This window comes from Equus caballus, chromosome 10 (genome assembly GCF_041296265.1).
Source record: "Equus caballus isolate H_3958 breed thoroughbred chromosome 10, TB-T2T, whole genome shotgun sequence".
Lineage (NCBI taxonomy): Eukaryota > Metazoa > Chordata > Mammalia > Perissodactyla > Equidae > Equus > Equus caballus.
The window spans coordinates 78,175,219-78,188,599 of NC_091693.1; the positions used below are offsets into that span (position 1 = coordinate 78,175,219).

At 36.6% G+C, this 13,381-nt stretch overlaps 1 protein-coding gene across 50 annotated transcripts in view; it reads right to left on the reverse strand.

Annotated features, from left to right (window-relative positions):
• The window catches only part of TRDN (triadin), a 392,671-nt gene that overhangs the window by 290,365 nt on the left and 88,925 nt on the right, over positions 1 to 13,381 (reverse strand). The window lies entirely within an intron of this gene.

A 13,381-nucleotide genomic window follows, 5' to 3' on the forward strand; every position in this document is an offset into this window, starting at 1 on the left:
TAATCAGAATTTGGTATGGCATTTAACCAATAATTACTGCATGAAGATATGACACATTTCATAGAATAAGTTAGTTGTTACATTTTTTTCTAAATATCAGGTTTTAACAAATATATTCAGTTTGCTGCTATCTTCAGTATACATTGCCTAGGCTTAGAAAATGAAGTCAATTCTGAATTTGCAGTTAATTTGGATAGAAGTAAATTTGCGATTAGAGTTTATAAATATGATTACTACCTTTGAAAAGTGCCTTAATCTTAAATACCATGGTTTTTCTTAGAAAAATGCTAATGAGGTTTACTTATTTATTTATTACAACTTTACTCCACAGATGGTCTGAGATGGTGCTAATTACTGTACACATTTTAAATTCTCCGTTCGTAAATTTGCATTTGCATATTGGTAATTTTTCTACAAGTCTAAAAACAAGACCAACCATAGGAAAATCTAAATATCTTAAGAAAAGACAGTTATTGACTTTCATTCAGCTGTTAGGGAGGTAACCGCCACTGTGAAGAGGTCCTCCCTTAATTTTCTCCATTAACCCATCATCATACTACTTACAAGGCCACTCCTCTACCTTTATTCCACCCCTGACTTTCAACATGAATTGGACATACGAAAGAGTTAAGATACTCAATCCCATCTCTGAAAAAGTTCTCCAAGGTGTAAGGAAAGATCTCCAAAGGGCATAGGAAGCTTCCATCTTTTGCCTCTCTTACCATTTATCTCTTCCCTATATGTCTCCAAATCCTACTCCAAAGCAGGGTTTCTCATCTCAGCATTACTGAGTTTTTGGATTGGAGGAGTCATTATTTGGAGGTGGAGTGGGCTGCCCTGTGCACTCTACAGTCCTCAGCAGGAAACTTAGCCTCTACCTATTAGATGTCCGTGGCCCCATCCCCAGTGATAACTATGAAAAATGTCTTTATACACGGCCAAATGTCCCCTGTAGGGCAAAATTACCCCACAAGAAGTGGTTCAGATGGCTCAGAACTGTATTTCTTTGCTTACCCTGTGCTCTTGGATGCTATAGTATTTCTATAATTATGTAACAAAAATAGTGTTGCACTGTAATGTATCATATAGAGCTTGGAAAATTTTCATCAGTTTTTAAAGAAATGTACCCAGTTTTCAAAGGCACATTAAAGTTGCATCTTATAGACTATAGGCAATAAAGCTAACAATGTACCTTATTTGACACACCCTCACACACACAAAAAGAATTTATACCTTTAGAACTGCTCTAAAGATGCAAGATAACCAGCCTAATCACTCTTTTTTGCTATCCAGACCTACACTGTCCAGTGCAACAGCCATTAGAAATGTGCTTATTAAGGATATAATATGTGGTTAGTCTAAATTGAAATATACTGTAAGTACACACTAGATTATGAAGACAGTATAAAAAACAATGTAGGGGCTGGCCCCGTGGCCGAGTGGTTAAGTTTGCGCGCTCCGCTGCAGGCGGCCCAGTGTTTCGTTGGTTCGAATCCTGGGCGCGGACATGGCACTGCTCATCAAACCACGCTGAGGCGGCGTCCCACATACCACAACTAGAAGGACCCACAACGAAGAATATACAACTATGTACCGGGGGGGCTTTGGGGAGAAAAAGGAAAAAATAAAATCTTTAAAAAAAAAAAAAAAAAAAAAAAAAACAATGTAAAATACCTCTTTAATGATTTTCTATTAATTACATATTGGAATGATATTATTTTGGACATCTTGAGTGCGTTGGGTTCATTTATGTCAACTTGCATAGACTCTTATCCCAATTCACTCAAATGAAAACGCTAATCTGGGAGTTGCTATGAAGGTTGTTTGCAGATGTAATTAAAAACCCTAATCCATTGACTTTAAGTAGGAAGATGATTCTGGATCATATGGGTGGGCTTGTCTGTTTCCATTGGAAGGCCTTAAAAATAAGCCTGAGGTTTCTCAGGAAAGGGGAAGAAATTTTGTTTGTGGACGAGAGTTTGTTCCCTGGCCAGGAGCTTCCCTTCCTGTCTGTCTGTCCTACAGGCTCCAACTTGATGAGACAGTCCCCACAAAGGCCAAATCCTTGTAATACATTTCTCAATGTATAAATATGTCTGCATAATCCTCTACTGGTTCTGCTTCTCTGGTTGAGCCCAGACTGATACTCAGATTGGGTTAAATAAGACATGTCATTAAAATTGATTTCATATTATTTTTACTTTTTTTAATGTGGCTACCCCAAAATTTTAAATTACATGTGTGGCTCACATTATATTATTATTGGACAGTGCTGGTCTTGTCCTAGGGGAGGTAAATAACATTTTAAAAATCTTAGTTCATCCACAGGGTTAAAATAAAAGTTTGAAGTTTTGGAAGTGAATTGGAAAACAAACTCCAGAAATTTTCCCCTGCCAGTACTGTTCTGCTTCCTCTCTCCCATTCAAACCAGCAAAGGCTATGGAGAGGAATGGTGTCTTGTATAACTCAAGCTGACAAAGCAAGTAAAATGACAAGATTTAAAGTGGTCTTTGCAAATGCTAAGAGAGTCACCTTTAAGAGATGATTTCTTATTCCTAGTAGGGATTAATCTGAATACAGAAAGGGGATGAAATTTTCTACATTAAAAAAGTTTATGAAATGCTACATTTATTGTGAGATGAGAAGGCCATAAATTTGTCATTTAGAATAATATTTCTCTTTTGGAGGTAGATTGTGTGTGGGATGTGCGTGTGTGTGTGTGCTTGTACTCCAAAGATATTTGTTGCCGGCTCAGAAAGATAAAAGGGAGATTCTGGAACTCATGCAAAAGCATCAGAGCTGAGTTAGCATCTTCTGCAGAATTAGGTGCAGAAGTCCACCTTGCCTGGGTAATCCTGTCAGAGCCTCCCAGCCTAACTTAATTTGGGGAAGTAGCTTGTTTGAACAGGGTGATGGTTTGTGGGACTGGACAGTCCTTGCGCTCCTTAGCTCTGCGTCTTGTGTTTGTAGCAGCATCCCATCAAAACGGAATGAGTTCTAGATTGTAACCAGAACCAAAATGAGCAGGGGTCCACTCTGGAGGGAAAAAAATAAAATGAAAGAAGACAAATCTCAAAAAGATTGGGATCAAGAACACCACTCAGGAAAAGGCAGGAGGAAAGGCATTCCCTCCACCATTTCGCAAATACATGGAAGGAAGGTAACCTTAAAGTGGAAGGTAAGTTCTGGCATGTTAGATCCACTTCATCGTAAGTTTTACTAAATGAAACTAAAGGAGAATTAGACTGAAAAAATGGCAATATATTTCAGAGTATTTACTTTTTACTCTATAGTAAATGGAGTAGACAAAACCCAGTTCTGTAACACAGATCAGTCTCAAGGGTGAAGCCTCAATTTTTAGTTTTCCTGATTCTGCACTTCAGCCTTATACAAACTAAGACAACCCCACTGCTCTGGGCAGATCTACTCAGATTTTTTGTAAGTAGCAGTTATGGATTAAACACACACACATATGCACACACTAAAATCTCTATAGCTCACAATTAGAAATATGATGACTTACATGAGCATTTTTTTGCAGGAACATCATCACCTGATTTTTTAACTGATGATCATTTGAAAACTACTAGCATTTCTATAGAGGCAAGTGTGGACAAGCACAGCTAATCTTGTAAAAGCATACATACACCTACATTTATTTTCTCACAGAAGACAAAAGAAATTTATGTCTGAGGATTCAAACATAAGGATAAATTAAAGGTCTCTCTGCATGCTTTATTGCAACACTGCATTTTCTTTGGGGATTGGATTCCATCACTAGTGACACTGTCTCCGGCTATCAGATGTCTGAAGAATCCAATGAAGCCTCTACACAGTGTGCCAGTTCCATCTCCTTACACATTAGCCAGGAAATGATGACCATTTAGGCTGCTGTCCAACTCAGTAACAACATGCTACCAACTTAGACTTCAGAAGGATATTTTTCTCATAAGCAAATTATATCTGATTTCTTACTCGCAATTGTTCTTGCCTGCTAAGAACCATTTGTATAAGAATGGAAAATTAAATTTAAAAATTCAAGTCAGTAAAGTAGAAATTTATTGCCCTATGATTTTCAGCAAACTTCAAAAAGAAAATAAAATTTCCTATATTATATTAATACTAGCTTGTAAGTATTTGTTTTTCTGCTGTATCTCCCCAAAGCCCCCCTGTACACAGTGTATATCTTAGTTGCAGGTCCTTCTAGTTGTGGCATGTGGGACGCCGCCTCAACGTTGCCTGACGAGCGGTGCCATGTCCGCACCCAGGATCCGAACCCTGGGCCGCTGCAGCGGAGCGCGCGAACTTAACCACTCGGCCACAGAGCCAGCCCCTCTTCTAAGTATTTAATAATTTCCATAGATAGGTGAATACCTCCACTTTGTGTAACACGACAACAATGTATAAAAGCATCAAATTGTATTTAACACCATGGCACTCTTTAAGAACAGTTCACTTACACTTGGACCAATCCTGGATACAAGGGACAAAGAAGAAGGTCAAAGCAGTCACTATCTAGCTCCAAATATATGTTCTTTGCAGGAAGGTTAGAGTCCAATGTTTCTGAAGACATGATATCTCTCAGCCCCAGATGCAAGTTAGAATCAGAAGCCATTTTGGTAACAGCAAATCTTAAAGATTGTTCTGTGGCTTAGAAGGTACAGAGGTCAAAGTATGTCAATCCAGGTGTGAGGCTGCCCATAGGTCCTTAAAGGTACAAGTTTCCATTTGAATTTTGACAGTTGGAGAAGGGAAAAATAACATGGAAAAAGAGTGACAATTATTTCAATGTGTCATGAGGCAGTGAAGGGAGCCCCTTTGTTCCACTGAGTCGTTGATAACCTTGCCTAGTATGAATGAACCTATTCTCCACTGGTGTTTGCTGTGTGCATAACGGTATAGGGAAGCTCAAAGATTGACAGGAAGGCAAGTTACTTCCCTAGAATGTAGGAAGTACATTCTGATTTATTTCACTACTCCTGGTTTTCTCCCACCACTTTTCTCACAACCTGTGGGGAAGTGTTAGTGAATAAGAGAAGTGGACAAACGAGTAGATGTCTCCTTTTAGCTTCCTATTGTTATTCATCTCCCACTCTAAAAATAAATCATTTGAAGTCACCAGAAAACCATCAAGCTGGACTTTCAATGCATTTATAAATCTATTTCATTTAAGGAACTCGAAGAATTTGAACTCTGGCTTTCATGCTTTATAATTCAATAGAGATAACAGGAAATACATCTTCCTCAGTTAGGCTGTTTTTCTAAAGTCCAATGCCCGAGGAATAATTAGGTCAGAGTTCAATGTCGCTGAAGAGATCCCAAATCTCAGCACCAGGCTGATGAAGTGCTCAGAAACAAGAGGAGCGGATATAATAATTTATGATGTTGCTGAGAATAAATAAAAATTAGTAAGACTCTTCCTTATTTTGGGGTTGCAGTGATCATTAAATGATTATTTTAATAATTGTCATATGAAAGATGGCATAAATCTATAAAATTATACTGTAATTAAAACACTACTTATTTTGTTAGGAAAATCTAGGCATAGAATAGCTATTAAAAATCTATACAAAAATATTGTCATCTCTGACATGTATTGAGATACACCTTAGTGTTCAAGACAATTAATGCGAAAGTCAATCTGCACAATTCAAATCTGATTCCCATACTTACTAGCTGTGTGAACTTTATTTCCACATCTATAAAATGAAGTTAATAATAAGACCTAACACATAGATTTATGCAGGAATTAAAATATATTATAATGTAAAGGATTTAGAGGAGCAACTGATATCGAATGAGCATCATGTAAATATTGGCTACTATCATCACTGTTATTAGCGATCTCTCACTAAATTCTAAACTTGATGAGAGCAAGAATCATGTCTATCTTGTTCTACATTAAATTTTCCATGCCCAACACAATGGTTAGCATATACTAACCACTTGATAAATATATACTAAATTAAAAAATAAATGTTGGGGCCAGCCCTGCGGCCAAGTGGTTAAGTTTTCGCACTCTGCTTCAGCCGCCTGAGGTTCACCAGTTCGGATCCTGGGCACGGACCTATGCACCGCTCTTCAAGCCATGCTGTGGCAGCATCCCACAGGGAAGAGCTACAGTGACCTACAACTAGGATGTACAACTATGCACTGGGGCTCTGGGGAGAATAAAAAGTAAAGGAAGATTGGCAACAGAGGTTAGCTCAGGGCCAGTCTTCCTCACCAAAATGTCTTTCTAAACAATAAAAAATAAATGTTTAGGCATGATTATAAGTTATAAACTCTTGCACAATATAGATAGCAGTAACGGATTATATCTCACCTGTTCTTTATGACACAACTCTCAAACAACTGAAGTACTAAAATGAAAATTTTAAAATGAAATTTTAGAGTTGAAAATTTTGAGAAAGTAAAATGTCATATTTCAAATTTTTTTATCTTCTATTAGAAATGCTGGGGAAAGGTGCAGAATTTTACTATTTGTGGAAATAAATAATGTATGTGAAAGGTATTTGTAAATTGCAAAACTCGTACAAAAGACAGATGTTTTTCATATTGTTTTTCTGGGACACTGAAAAGCCAAATAATAATCAAATTAAGGACATTGAGTACTTTTTAAAATATTTTGTCTTATTTCAAAACATTCATCCATCTTTATATTAAAAATAATATGAATTGAATATATTATACCTGTAATAAAATGTTGACAATCAAATATCGTGTCTCTTTCAACAGAAAAAATTGGGAGAAAGATTTAAAAATGGAAGATGTTACTTAACCTAGCTTAAAAGAAGGAATCCAAAATTTCAATTCTGTTTGTCCTGCATGTTAGGTACTATCACAGTTCTCTAGCATTTCCTATTGATGATTATGGTATTTCGATGATAATCTACATTCTTTTGTCTAATATCACTTTCTTATATATTTATGGTATTTTATATATAGAAATATGAAATTATGGCATTTATTATATGTATTTATGCTGGACATCTGAGAGGATAAGTATAGATTTTAGCGACCCCCTCAGTGGCCCGCATTGGAACTTTTAGGTGTAATGGGAAATTTTCTGGGTCTCATAGTGTGTGTTGCATGTCCCACAGGAACATACAATTGTTAGTAGACAAAATATTTAAAACTTCTCCAAATTAGAAGTGAAGATTTGTTTCATTGGCTTGGTTCTCTTTCTTCATGTTTAGGCTGTTTAATTCTACCAAAGTGTTTTCCCCTAAGCTCTAAATCTCTCATGGTGCCAATGGAAATCATGGGCCAACAGATTTTGCCAAGACTCTCTGAGCTCAGCTTTCACTTGTGACCAGGGAAGAGAGGCCATGTGTACTAAAAATGGGGAGATCGCTAGTAGGAGTAATCAACAGGACCAAAATTAGTGAAAATAGATGGTGCTAAATGATTTCTAAGAATGAGCTTATTTTGTAGTGAAGTCTTCCTGAGTTATTTTGTTATATTACATGTATTTTGCTTGTGATAGTTTTTTTCTACTTACAATCATAACAAAGTTTATTGAATAGATAGTTTATAATTTGTTTAAAACTTATGTGGCCAGTTTAAAGCACACAATTTTTCTCTATCAATATGACACACTGTTAATAAATTAAAAATATTATCATTTCAAGATTTTAAAATGAGAGATTCAACAATTTAAAAGGATAATCTGGGTCACCAAGGCAACCATCATGATTCTTTTAGGTGACAACCCAGTTTATTAAATTATTATGAGGGTTGTGGCGTTCAAAGACTGCCTTTTGTCATTGTGTTTTCTCTATATATCTCACAAGCACTACACAATACAGAATGCCTTCTTTCAATTTTCTCATTTTAATATTAAAAATTCAAATTATTTATTCATTTGAACATAGAATCTCTATTTGTAAGATTTTGTCAATTGTGACTAGGACACAAAAGTTTAATTACGATAAATAGCCAAGCAAATCTAGTTATCTATTTAGTGGTTAATTAAGGAATGCTAAGGGGAAATATTTTATTGAATTCTCAATATTTTAGATAAGCACACCAAATGATGTAGGTAATTGTCTTTTCTATGATTTTCTGACAATTTTTCTGTTATATTGCTAAAGAAAAATTTTGAGGGAAGTACACTACTGACCATTCACGAAGAGCATAAAGAGGAATATTCTCCCCCTCAAAGAACCTGATGTTTGTGATGAGGTGGCCACGCACTCCAGATACAGTGATGGGCAAATATTGAGGACAGTTTCCTTCAGGGATGTTGAATCCCATAAACATAAAAATGCTTTGAACCTTTATTTTCTTAGGTTTGATTACTTGGTAAAATTTCATAAAAATAAGCTAAACTTTTTCAAGAAAAATATTCTTCTCAACACTGTATACTACTGACCCCTACAGAAAATTCCAAAATAAATATAGTAAGATGGGATCTAGCCAATCACATTTTTTGCCATTAACTCCCTAATCTCAGGTTAATCCATTTTCCTCTTTAAATTTCATTTTCTCCATTTATAAATGAGATGATATTTCCCATGTGTTCATACACCAGACAGAGGTGGAAATGATTACAAATATCTTTTATAAGATAATCATAGGTGGAGTTTACAGATTGGATGAGGTTTTGGCTGTGTTAGGATGTGTTTCGTATTTGATGATATACTAGACAAGATCGATGTGGCTATACATCAGAATCATCTGAGGAGACTTTAAAATCTATTCCTGAGCTGCAGCCCAAACTTAATCAATTAGTCTCTCATGGTGAGGAACCTTTTAGAGATCTCTAATTTAGACAAGCTCTCAGGTGGTTTCAGGAGCACAGTCTGAAGCAGGAACTACTGTCTAGACCGATGTGTCTCAAAATTTCAATGTGCATATGAATCACCTGGGGTTCTTCTTAAAATGCAGATTCTGATTCATTTGATCCAGAGGGAGGTGGGTTCTGCATTTCTAAATCACTCCCAGATGATGTTAATGTTGCTGTTGCATGGTGCATACTTTGAGTTGCAAACTCTAGTCCCAATGAAATTCTTGGTAAAATTATTAATATATGACATCATGATTCAATCATAGAATCACAAAATATAGCTGGAAAGGACCTGGACATCAGTAAATCAAGCATCTTTGTTTTATGGATGTGAGAACTGAGAGCCACAGAGGTTACATGACTTAACCAAAGGAGGTTGGTTAAGAGAAGAAGGGGACCCAACACAAATATCTCCTCCTCACGTTCATTTGAGTCTATCTCAGTCATGTTCAAAACTTTGGTGTGTTCTGCTGATGAGCATCAGCTGTCAATAGTTATTCCAATGGTCTAGGTCAGTGTAACAGTGATATTAACTTAGTTTGCATTTTATCATTCATAGTCTGGTATTTTCTTAAAGCAAATTTATATTGAAGAGCAGTCGCTATGTGTAAACAAAGCATGCAGTTATCCACTTAGCCTCAACTCTATCCTTTACTGGTGTCACAACACATAAAATCACTTACTTTTAGAATTAATCATTTGAGTTGCAATGGTTCTTACCCTGGTTGTGAGTTAGAAGGACATTGCAGAGATTTTAAAAATATAACTGCTTAAGGCTCAACCTCTGGAGATTCTGATTTAGTAAATCTGAAGTGGGAAGTGATCTGGGATTCCAATTTAAAAAGACATCTGAAGCTTTCCTGCTAGAAATCACTATTGTAACAGCATCCCTTTCTTAGTTTAAGGAACCAATCCTTTTCCAAACTCAGTACAAATAGTTCAGATGATGCTGACCTCACTCTGTAGTTCCAAGGCTGGGTCTATTTCCTAGGTCTTGACAAAGTGTATGTTGCATGTCCCTGGCCAACGGATTTGTTCTAAGAAGGGTATGTTACTCAATACAGATCAACGAGAGGCAATTACAAGGTTTTTGCTGAAATTCTTGGGAAAGAGCACAGGCTCCTCTCCTGAGTTGCTAAAGTAAAATAATTTAGGCCTCAAGCTTCTGATGATTATAATTACCAATAGGAGATGACAGCCTGCCTGAGAAATAAGCAAACGAAGCAGACAAAGGAAAGCAGGGTCAGGAGCAAAGAGAGAGGATTTACTAATATCGTTATAGTCATGCATTGCATAAGGATGTTTTGGTCAACAACAGACCACATATACAACAGTGGTCCCACAAGATTAGTACCATATAGCTTAGGCGTGTAGCAGGCTGTACTGTCTAGGTTTGTGTAAGTCCACTCTATGATGTTCACAACTACAAAATCGCCTAAAGACGCATTTCTCAAAATGATTCTTGTTAAGTCACACATGACTACAGTATATAAAAACCTGTATCAAGTCATCGCTGAGGCCAGCTCCACTCTTGGATCTTTCAATCACTTGAACCAATAAAGTATCTTTTTCATTAAGCCAATGTGAAATAGATTTTGGTCTCTTGTCAACAAAACAATTCTAAGCCATCGTTTGAATCTGATGCACAAAGTTGAGAACTACTGGTAAGTTTTCTGTTTTGCTTTTTTTTTTTTTTGACTTGTTTTATTCTTCAACAAACTTTTCTAAATGAAATTATTACAGATTCTGTAATAATCTGTAATAATTAGGCCATCTGTACCCAACCAGCACCTTAGTTTCTCATGATTTTGAGAAAGGAAATGTATAGAGCTGGAAAGAAAAAGAGTCTGGAATACATTAGACCTAACAACTTCCCGCTCGTACGCTTCTCAATTCCTTATCCAATCTTACTTACAGGTAGAAATGTAGTGATGCTGAGATTATTCTTGCCCCAACAAAAACTGCTTAAAACAGTTGAGCCAGAGTTGAATCGTCTCAGAGAGCCTTTTTATTCCGCAGGATGCTGGCACCAAAATCTGATCTCTTGCTTTCTTTGGCCTGTTCCTTCCGGCGCTGGGTTTACCTGCTATTATTTCAGAGACCGTGGTTCTAGCTTGCTTGCCTTGATGGAGACGAGCTCTTCAGGGCAGCACGAGAAACTAAAGGTGCCTGACCGCATGGAAGGAGCGTCCACTATAGCTGCAACTATTTGGAGAAGTGAATCTCTGGATCACTCACCAGATCTGCCTTTACCCCAGCCTCCTCAGCTTTTTCCATTCTGAGTCCACCTCCAAGCCCACAGTCTGTCCTCTTTGGGCTTTGCCCCCTGTCGTCATATGTCTGGTCAATATTGGGAAAGACAGGCAGAAGATAAAGCACTGAGTTCCTTGTGCAGCCTGAGGGCAATAGACAGCAGTGCAGTAAGGGAGTTGGGTTTTGATCTAGACTTATTTAGAAGAGAGGTCCAAAGATAAATGTATCTGCTTAAAAATGTTACTAGGGCCTACCTAGTAACCAATATTCTGAGGCTATGAATTTTAACAAGTTTATTCACCGTTCCATTCTCCCTCCTTTCCTCACTCACCATATTTTGCAGACACTTAATGTTCAGCCTGGTGTGAGCCCCTGAAGCCGCCAGCAAAGATGGATGCAATGAAATCTCTGGCACGGAAACTTGTCCATCTATCTCACTCCCGATGACATGATACAACCTTCTGAATGGCCTAATCCTAAAGTCCTGAATATTTATGATGCTCAAATTTCCTGGCTCTTCCTCATTCTCACCCTGACTGCAAAGAGCTGTGGTGGATTTCAATAAAGTGAGAAAAATATACAATGAAAGAACTGAGCTAAAATTTACTGGGTTCCTTTTGACCCGAGAGTCTTGAGGGCAATTTAAAAATGCGACTATAAGGAGAATGTAATTTGTTTTGCTCTAAGTAGAGAAGACTCTCCTCCGCTGTTGGCGTGCCTCAGGTACAATCTCACAGAACATCAGCCTTCGGTTTTGGGTGCTGTTCAAACTTAAGGACAGTTCCTTATTCCGAAGAGCAAGTAGTTAGGAAGCGAGGAAATTCAGCATAATGCAGAGGGGCTTCTGGTTCTTTCCTCTAAGGCAAGAGATGATTTAGCACATAAGGCCACCATGTCCCTAAAACTGAAGACCAGTTTTTCCTTCCCAAAAAACTGAGTATGCATAGCACTGAACGACTGAAACTACTCTTTCTTGGCTTTAAAGCTAGGTGTCAGGAAACGACATTATAAAATGCAATTTCTTGTTAGGAGACTATTATTGTCTGCTAAAATTACATACTTCAAAGGACATAAATGCTGTAATGATTATTCTTATAGACAGACATTATAGACTGAGGATTAAATAAGGATAAACTGTAAAAAGGAGATAAGTATATCCATTATGGGAAATGTTAGCATAAAAATATTAAAAAGCTATATATTCACTAAAGAATTACACTTTCTGTGAATGTTTACCTATTCTGAAAAGTCAGCATCACATAAATATTAATACAGAAACATAAAAGCAAAATCATATTAGCTTTGTGAGAAACCAGTACCTTATTCTTGAAAAAGAAATAGAAAAAAATTAAGATGCTTATGCTGAATAGACATATTTTTAACTTTGTTTGAAGAATACTGGATTTTCTCTCTCTCTTTTTCTCTCTCTCTCTCTCTCTCTCTGCCTGTTTGGGTTGATGAGCCTGGTTTTAACTTCGACTTGGAGTATTTATGAATAATTAAGAGAATTAAAAATAATTTTGTCTAAAAAATAGTTTACTTATTTGCAGTGTCATTACTGTTATTTATATTTTCATCTTCTTTCAGTTCAGTTTGCATATGATCACCTCATGTAAAGACTTACCCTCATCATTATCGAATGTGCAACGCCTGAACTATTTTATCTCATTTCATCTTCATTATGGTCTTTTCACTACATTATCCTAAATAAGATGATCTTTTACTCATTTACAATTACTTTGGCTATAGAATACCATGTTACATTGATCCTGATACTAGCAAGGAATAATTAACTTTATTAGCAATAACACATAAAAGCTCCATTACAGTAATTTAATTACTATCATATTTAACAAACTTACATTATCAGCCTTTGGGACTGTAAGCAAAGACTTATGTGTTCTTCTCCACCTAGTGCATTGCTTGGCACATAGAAAGCAATTGAAAAAGATTTATCAAAAAATAAATTTCTTGAAGGGACAAAATATGTCAGTGTTCAAAAATAGTGATCATCTAAGGATACACATTGTTGACCATGGTGGAATCTTGGACCTCCATGCTTTATTCTCACTCAGAATCCTAGGGTTATCTAGCAAAAGAAATCTTCATTTTCTATTACAGTGACTTCCATTTTTTTTCTTTGACATTCCCATAGAATATTTTGGAAAACTCTGTGTATCTTTCCATATTTTGAAGATAACATCTAAAATTGTTCATCATAAGTTAAAAAGTCACAAATAATTTTCAGATTATTGTAAATTTTGACATTTAAAAGTAGAATTGCAGGGCCAGCCTGGTAGTGTAGTGGCTAAGTTCACATGCTCCACTTCGGTGGCT